Below are 9374 nucleotides of genomic sequence, written 5' to 3'. Positions count from 1 at the left end.
CGCTACTGTATGGAAGAAAGCTACCGAGCAGTCTTAGCTGTGTGGCTGTAAACATGATCCCACACGATCTGGACCGTTCGTCATGTGGGGTCTACATGTGTATTACTACCACATGGGGCTTCATTTATTCCTTCTATTTTCTGCTTTCGTAGATTTTTTAAATGGGGCTCGACCCCCATGTTGGTTTTGCACACGGGCAATCCAGACAAGTCCAAATCATCGACCCTATTGTTGGTGGGGGCATAACCCAAAAAAAAAAAAAAACGAAAAAAAAAAAAAAAACACTAATATGATACTAACCAAATGATTTTTCCCTTGGGCCAAATGCTATTTTACTCTAACCATCCATTTGAAAGCCTTAATTGGATGGTTAGGATTGCTTGATCAATTTGATTTTAGAGATATGCCATCCTCAATGGGACTCACAATCTCGATGGCTTGGATAGGCTGTGCACGGATGCCACTTATGAAGAGGATGAGTCGCATCCATTCTCAAAATTTTGCAAACTATCATAGGAGTATGGCCCCTTGCAAGGGATCTTCTTGGCTAGGGTTGTCATTGATCCGGGCCTGAGGTTAGTTTCATACCTGATTTAATGCTGGGCCTGATAGGCTGGCCCTATCAAAATTTTGATAGCCAGGGCCCTGCCCATCGACAGCCCCAGTCTTGGTTTTTCTCTTTTCAAGGGCCTGTTTGGGCAAAAAGGGTAAACCGGGGAAGCATTTGATTTAAAAAAAGTTCACCTGATGTGATGTCTTAAATGATAAAATTGAAGGTGCGATGTTTTAAATGACAAAATTGAAGGGGAAAAGGTCTCCTTATGTGGTATTCCCAAATATTATGTTTTTAAATTCATTGTTTGATAATAAAAAATAAAAATAAAAAATTCTTGACATTTAGCGGACTATCACACGACAAATATGGGACGCCTGAAGAATGAAGATTGTCAATGGCACGTGTAGGTACTTAAGCTTAATGGTATCACCCAAACATATGAGGGGTGCTTGTAGTTGTATGGTGGCATCTATGAACCAAGCAACAAATTAGCACATTTGACACATATGGGCACTTGAAGGTAGAGGTTGTCATATGCACATTGGCAAATGTTGCACGTATAGAGTGACTAAAGATGCCTGGCATATTGGTATATTTGGGGTTCAAAAGATGGATGGTAGCACATGTAGCAAAGTGGCACATGAACGGGATAACACAAGATGGACAATGGAAAGTTGGTGCATGCGGCACATGTGAGGTGCCTTGTACATATGGGGCCAAGTAAAGGTGGATGGTGGTAAATGTGCAACACAATAGAAGATGGACAATGGAAAGTAGGTACATGTGACACATTTGAGGTACTTAGTACATGTGGGGCTGAAGTGAGGATGGATGGTGGCACATATGCATAATGGCACGTGTGTGACACAATAGAAGATGGATGCTGGAACATTTGCACGTGGCGCATGTGAGACTGTTGGAGTTCGGACCCAATACATGTGTGTAACTTTTTGAGAAATTCATTTTCCTTTAGTTGTGGAAAATGTCTTCCTTAATGAGAGATGTGGGAAAATAAATTTATTAATTTTCCTAAACAAAGCCAGGAGATGAGATATGATGTTTCTCACTAATTTTCACAAAAAGTCTTCACAAGCATTTGAAAATTAGTTTAATGGAAAATTGTATTTTCTTTCAATTTCTTTCCATGAATCAATAGGCCATAGATAAAGGTAAAGTGTTTTCCATAAATAAAGGTAAATTATTTTCCAGGACTTTTATTTAAAGAGTCATTTAGATGCTTGTAAAATCTTGTAAGTTATAAAGGATTTACAAGGCTTATTTAGATATTCGAAATTTCATATAAAAGCTTTATAGGTTGTAAAGACATTACAATTTTTGCCTATAATTTTAATCTTGCCTTAAAGTCAAGTTTTAACTTACCTACAATCTGATTTCATATAATGGTTTTATTTATTTTTTATAGATTTATTTATGAAGGAAGTGTAGATACCCCCACTCAGAACAAACTACTCTCAAAACTTCAACTGGACATTGATAAAACTCTGTGTGAATTGAAAAGCATTAACCAAGTTGAATAGAAAAGGGCCTGATGCCCCTCACAAACAACCAACAAACCAAATTGGCAAAATTGAAACCCGACGAATTTGATATTAGTAGATCGTCCAAACTCTCCGAAAACCCTAATTATGCCTTACTTCAATAAATTTGTCTCTGTGCGATTCGGAAAGCATTAACAATCCGAATATTTGAATAAAAAGGGTCCTCGACACCCATCGGAAACAACCAATAGACCCAATCAACAAATTCCAAGATCAGTAAATTAGATCTTAGCTGATCATCTAGAATGCTAGAGTATTGTACACTCATTGAGCACCAGACAATGTATGTAGGAAAAAAAAGATAGACCATAGGTCATGGGATGACCGATGGTTTGGACAACACGTGTACTTTCTTGATCATGCTTGACACCTATCTGTAGTAAATTATTAAAAAAAAAAAAACTTGATATTTAATTGTCAATCCTAGAGGAACCAACAGTAGAATGCCCATAAAAGCAGCATGGTAGGTGCCATCGGGGGGGGGGGGTGTGGTTTAGGGTCCTTGAATAGTCCAAAATTTTCTAACAGTGCAGACAGGCTGTTGTTCCAAGGGAGGCAAAACCGCTAGCAGAAAAAGCCATTGGAGCCTAGAGTAGAGTCAGAATTTGGGATATTCGATCATCACTTTTGTAGAAAAGGGCGTCTGATCTCCCATTTTCCCTCTCACATCTCAATTAATTCAGATCATTACACTTTTTCATGACATTATTGTGAAAATCTCAAATTCAAACAGTGACATCAGTATATTTTGGTGATGATTTGATATTAAAGTAAAAAAAAAAGTTATTGTTATGATTTTACTTCTGATAAACCAAACACACGAATCGGTGGTCAAATGCATATATTATCGAGAGACAAGTAAAGTAATTTGTAATCACCGCACATTTTCTTTACCATGGTAATTGGTGAAACAAATTGGCTTTAATTGATTTTGTAATAGTTTATGTTTAACTGTTTATATTTAGTCGTTACTCCTCATAAGAGGTCATTTAAATGAATGAAGCTACTTCTATACTTAAATGCTTTTTTTAATTTAAGGATTGACCCGATGCTTTATTGAGATGGGCTCAACCCAATAATCCATTTTAAATGAAGCTTTTATATGTTATTTAAATTTTTATAGAAATTTACCTCTCCAAGCTTTGTTGGGCATGAATATTCAATTACATGCTATAAAAACTTTATAGGTTATCTAACACATAAACAATTATTTACTTGTAAATATATTACAATTTAAACACAAATATGACAAGCAATAAATACTTTACACCTTTATGTTGGTGTTGTGCCTCAAAAAACTAATGTACCCCAATCAATTGGTTATGTGGATGTGATTGGATTAATCCGAGTCATAGATCTTGATGACCATGAGTCCTTTTGAATATGTGCGTTATGACTTGATTATATATGGCATTGCCTTAAACTAATTATTATATAGGTTATCTATGAATTAAAACCTCTGGTCCTTAAAAACATAAGATTGGATAGAGTGGTCATTGACCAAAGAGAGTTGTGTTTTATGGATCTCCGCACTCTGATATTACATGACCAACATGACTTAAGTCAGGATGGAAAGTCTCCACCATTAGGAACCAACTTGGTGTTATTTATGCCTTGCCCTTACCCTATACGGGAGTGTAAGTGATTCATAGATATATGATTTTGATGTAAACCATTAGACACTTATATTGAAAGGATCAAATTTATGTCAATAGTCTTGGGGCCCATTAGCTTAAACTATGATCATTGTAATCGTAGACTTAGCGCATGAAAATTGATTAAATCTCTAGACTTGAGGATGTTAAGGGTTGTAGTCTTGATTGAGTGGCTTTTGCTCACTTTACGAGGTCATTACATGGCCACTAAAATGGATGATGTTGGGTTCGTCAACTAAGAATCATTGATTCTTGCTTAGGCCAACATGGGATTCACTGGGTTTACCTAGTATTTGCTTTATGGTTAGATCTCTTAAATAAGAGAATCATCAAGTTGATTTACTGGAGGGCTATGCACTCAAAATATTTGAATTAAATTTTACGAAGGTTTTCAGCTATTAAAGTTTTGTTTTAATCATTAAGATGTTTTTATCGAACTTGATGATGACCCAATAGCCCAGACCTGATGGTCAACCACTTGATTGGCACAGATCATGATCAATGGTGGATGACCATGGCAGTGGAAGGATTGAATTACAAGTGCATGCATGCATGAGATAGCTTGACAAACTTCCCTTATAATAGGATACAAAGAAGTCTGTAGGGTGGGGAGTATCACATGGTGTGAACCCCTGAAACTCCAGCCTCCTTCCTAGTTAGGATCCTATTGCAGAGAGGAGAGGGCACTCAAGAAAGAGAATCCTGAACATCCCCTCCCATTGGGTATCACCAATAGAAAGAAGGGAAGTATTTATGTGGAATTTCTCCATATTTCTTCTTCTCTCATTTTCTTTTACACGTCCACACGTGTCCACTTGGGTGGATGGTTTGTGTTGATCCTGACCCCTGCCAAATATCTATTCATTGGGATTCTCATCTCCTCTAACCATAATAGATCGAGGTAAAACTCATTCACTTGGGAGATTGGCATTGACAAATCTACATCGTGGAATTTATTACATGATTGATCGCGTAGATGTAAGGTATAAATCATTTCCTTTCGGTTATTAATCTATGAAAATATGAGATTTTTACATTGAAGATCTTATAGGAAATAAGTTTACACATGATGGAACTTTGAAAACCGATGAATCCACTCCATCAAACGAATTGAAATCAATTATTATAATCTAATCATGTTATGCCTCTAGATCCGACATTGAAATCTGACGCCCAAATATACCGGACCCCAATACCACACACAATGACACAACTCAGAAATTTTAAGTTCTATTCATACTCTCATAATAATCATTCCAACCATCTACTTTTAAAATTTAAATAAAGTAATTCAATTTTAGTCTATTCCATCCACATATTTAAATAAGGTTCTATACCATTTCAAATACAATTTTAATTTTAAAACATCTATAACTTTAAGTTCATAAAATAAAATAAATATCCAAATAACAATATAATTTGTGCAGATTTTGCATTGTCTTGCTCTAACAAGGTCCCTATCTTGAAATTTACAAATCCTAATAGTGTGAGCTGCAAAGCCTATTGAGTATATCCTACACAAGTTTGAAAACAAAAAACATATGCATCTTATATATATATATCGTTAGAAAACTATGTACAAAAGACAAAATATCAAATTAAAACATTTGAATAATGGATGATGCAATGCATGAATTATATTCATAATATTCTCTCTTCTTTTTTTTTTTATGCACACACCCTTACACTCACACCCACACGCAATACAATGGGTACTTGAACCCATGTCCTTAGTGTTGAAACTCTTGTGAGTTTACCACTAAGCCATGAGTAAGGACCCCCAGTATTCCGTATAGTTGTTTTATTTAAACACTAGGGCTACTTTACACTAGCTAGCCTAAACTTTCTGAATAAATCCACACGACTTGTGTAAGTGATCTATTGCACTTGAACATGCTCACCAACTTGGCTTCGATCAATGGAGGTTCAAAAAGGTACCAATTGAGATTTAGGGGTTTTCAACCCAGTGGTCTCGATCATCCTACCTATATACGTTTTAGAGATTCTTAACCAAACAGACTCGCTCTCCTACCTATTTTTTGATATTGTATATTGAACTAATAAGTTTATAAGTATGACTTTTGTTATGGGTGAAAATGAACTGACCAGGCTAACTCAGGATGGGAGCACGACTTCCATTAAAAGGCTTGTTAAACTGTGACTCACTCGACCTTAAAGTCAACTTGGATTCAACCATCCTCAACTATAGCCTCAGCTCAAGTAGGTCCCAACCTTGACCTCGGTCTGTCCGATCTCGAGCTCGATCTCAACTTCGGCACGTCTGAGTTCGAGGTCCTCAACCTTACACCCTGGCTTAGTTAATCGTCCACCACCTGGGAGTCTACTAGAAGATCCTCTGGATTTTCTCTAAGAATCTCGCAGGAACAACCGCGCATCCTCAAAATTAGAATCCTAGTACGAGACGGTATCGGATGGCGGATTCATTGTCATACCCGACCCACCTCCATATATATATATATATATATACACACACACACACACACACACACACACATATGCCCCTCCTGCAAAGAAAGTTACACACAATCCTACACCCTAAAAACCTTACGTTCCACTAGACTTAGCTTGTCTGTTTAACTTTGGTATCGGAGGGTCTCCATCTTTGTCTTATCTTGTAGATCCCAAGCGGTTTGAGGACGACCAGAAATCTACATCAACAACTTTCGTTAAAAATCAGTATTTGTATAAACAAGTCTTCTTTAAATTCACTAAATGTCCAATTTTAATGACAATTTTTGGCCATTCAACGGTTCGAAATCCAATCATATCCTTGGATCATCCAAGGGTCCTTAAATTAGGCCAGATTTTAAGGTCAATCATGGCACAAATTTTGGACACTTGCACATGCCACAAAAATCCAACAGTAGGCCTTATAATTATCTAGCAATAGATAATTTTATGGACAATTCAAGGGTCCAAAAATTTGTCCAGTATCACATAAATAAATGATCCAACAATGGATCGTTTAATAGTCCCTTAATAGGTTGTTTATGGGTCCATAATGTAGTCCAAAAACAAAACACTTAGCAGTAAAAAAAATTCAATTCGGAGGTTGATTTGTAAACTACAAATGTTCCAACTTCCAAATATGGGTCCCCTAAAAAAATCCAGCAACATATCTGTTTCTTGGGCAATTTTTCGGTCCACAAACAATCCCAAGTTGTTGTCGTTTAAGGGGTCCAACAACATACTCTTTAAATGTTCAATAAAAGTCTTTTTTGTATGCTATTTAACGGTTCACAAGAGGTCCAATCTGTGAGTTTTTCAAAGGTTCGACAATGGATTATAACTGAGTTAGATTTTTGGGCACCAAATAGCTCACTTTTGAGTCATAATTTGGATTGTTTGAAGGTCTAACAAGGGTTTGGTTTTGGATGGTCTCATGGTCCTCAAAATAGAGAAAATTTTAGGCTTTAGAATGGCCCAAATGTGGATAGTTTGCTAGTTTGATTTGAGTCCAAAAAATGGTTCGTTTTAATGTTAAAATAGTTTATTTTGTTGGGCCATATCCTAGTTCAAAAGGGTCAATCTTTTAGTTTAATTTCAGTGAATCTTAAAAGCCAAAAGTGAGCTGTACCTGAGATATTTAGAAGTCTAAAGAAGATAGCTTTCTAGGACATCATATAGTCCAACAATAGGTAATTTACGCGGGCCTTAAAGTGGGCCAAAGGTGGATGGTTTGCCAGCCCATCGAATGATCCAATTTTGGGTCTGATTCCAAAAATATTTAAGATATGATTTAATTTAGATTTGAAACCCTTAAATGGGCAAAAAGTGGGCTAGACTGCTGCCCCTTTTATGATAAGAAAAGTGAATACATTGTAGGGTCCTTTTTATGGTCCAAAATGGGCTAATTTGGAGCTGATTTAGGGTCTCGTTTAGGCCACCATCGAGGGGGGTTCGGACTTAGCCAAGTTTTAGGCCATCGAATTATTTATAATTTAAACAAATTTGATGGTCCAGATCTACCCATTTTGGGGGTTGATTGACGGTCCAAACTTAACAAATTTTTAGACCATCAAACATCCCCAATCGAAACAATTTTTCAGGTTGTCCATTAATCCATGTTTATAAGATTCTAGAGTTGTTTAAGAGCCTCAATTCGGTCAGATTTATGGTCCAGTAGATGGTCTAAATGGGGTCCAGTTTAAACTAGTCAATCACCTAACAAAATGTAGAAGTTTAGACGTCTGATCGGACAATAAATGAGTTATTTTGGATGTCTAATCATAAAGCAAAATGAGTAGATTTGAACGCCTGATTTATGGTCCAAAATGGACAATTTTGGATGCCAAATTAATGGCTATTCGATGTAAAAATTTGGACACCCATAGTTGTCCAATTTGTACATGCATCCAACCATTCATTTTTAATATGATCGGATGATGTAAACTGTCCATCCTTACAATCATGCCTAATGATCTAATCAGTATAATAAAATAACAAATTATGATGCATAGTTTCAAACAAGCATATAAAAATCAAGTAATCTGGTCGATATAATAAAATAACAAATTATAAATTATAATTTTTAAAGAAATATGATATAGTCACATGCATGTTAATAAAATAAATAATGTAATAAAAAAAATGAACATGTGTAGAATAACTTACTTATGAATGTATGATAGTGGGTCATCCTTTCTCTTCTCCCCCCTCTCCCTCCTAGGATGTGGAAGGGAGAGATAAGGAAGGATGGTTATAGATTTAAAATAAAATTAAAATTCAAAAAAATATTAGGTGGTTATGGATTTGGATTTAAAAATTAAAATTTTGAAATTCAAGTTAAAAATTAAATGAGAAAAAATTGTGCTATAATCATTTTAATTAAACTCTCAACCATTTTCACGGCAACACAAGTCTTAGCCACTTATCTAACTAATCACTTATATTAAAGTATAAAAAAATATATATAACTAATGTAAAAGTGTAATGCATATTTCGAGTGTAGAGGGTCAGGAATTTTAGGATCGTTACAAATTATCTATAATTCCTTTCCAACTTATAGATTTTACAAGCATCTAAAATGACCCCTAACAAAATAAAAAAATCAAAGTGTAAATGTTTTGCTTTTCTTAGCTCTCATGTTACTTTACCATCTATTCATGTCATGATTTTTCTTTCCGTTGCATTTCCTTAGGTAATTCTAATCTAATGAAATTTATCTTTTATCAAATAAATTTTCTTAAACTACATGATAGATATATACTTTTAATAAGTGGAACCTATAGCTTCGTAATCCAAACTATAGATTTGTTGTAACCCACCACCAATGGACCATACCTTAAAATTGTCCTTGATTAGGCAATCCCTACAAAGATATTATTAATAATAAGAATACAACAAAAGTCGATGCCAAACTAGAAAAAAGTTCCTAATATTGGTTTCCAGGAACATTCGATCTTGGTAATTCATTTGGACATTCTTCATCTAAGATATATGTATAAAACAGAATCATTTTCTTCGTTCTCCTTCACTAAATACTGACTATTGACAAATTTTCTTAACTGAATTCACTAAAAAAGTTATTCAGATGGTCATGGTGATCTCATTCATGTATCAATCGATCCTAGTAATTCATTT

This window comes from Magnolia sinica, chromosome 9 (assembly GCF_029962835.1).
Source record: "Magnolia sinica isolate HGM2019 chromosome 9, MsV1, whole genome shotgun sequence".
Taxonomy (NCBI): Eukaryota; Viridiplantae; Streptophyta; class Magnoliopsida; order Magnoliales; family Magnoliaceae; genus Magnolia; species Magnolia sinica.
The sequence above is the reverse complement of the archived record's forward strand: the minus strand, read 5'-3'. Positions refer to the sequence as shown.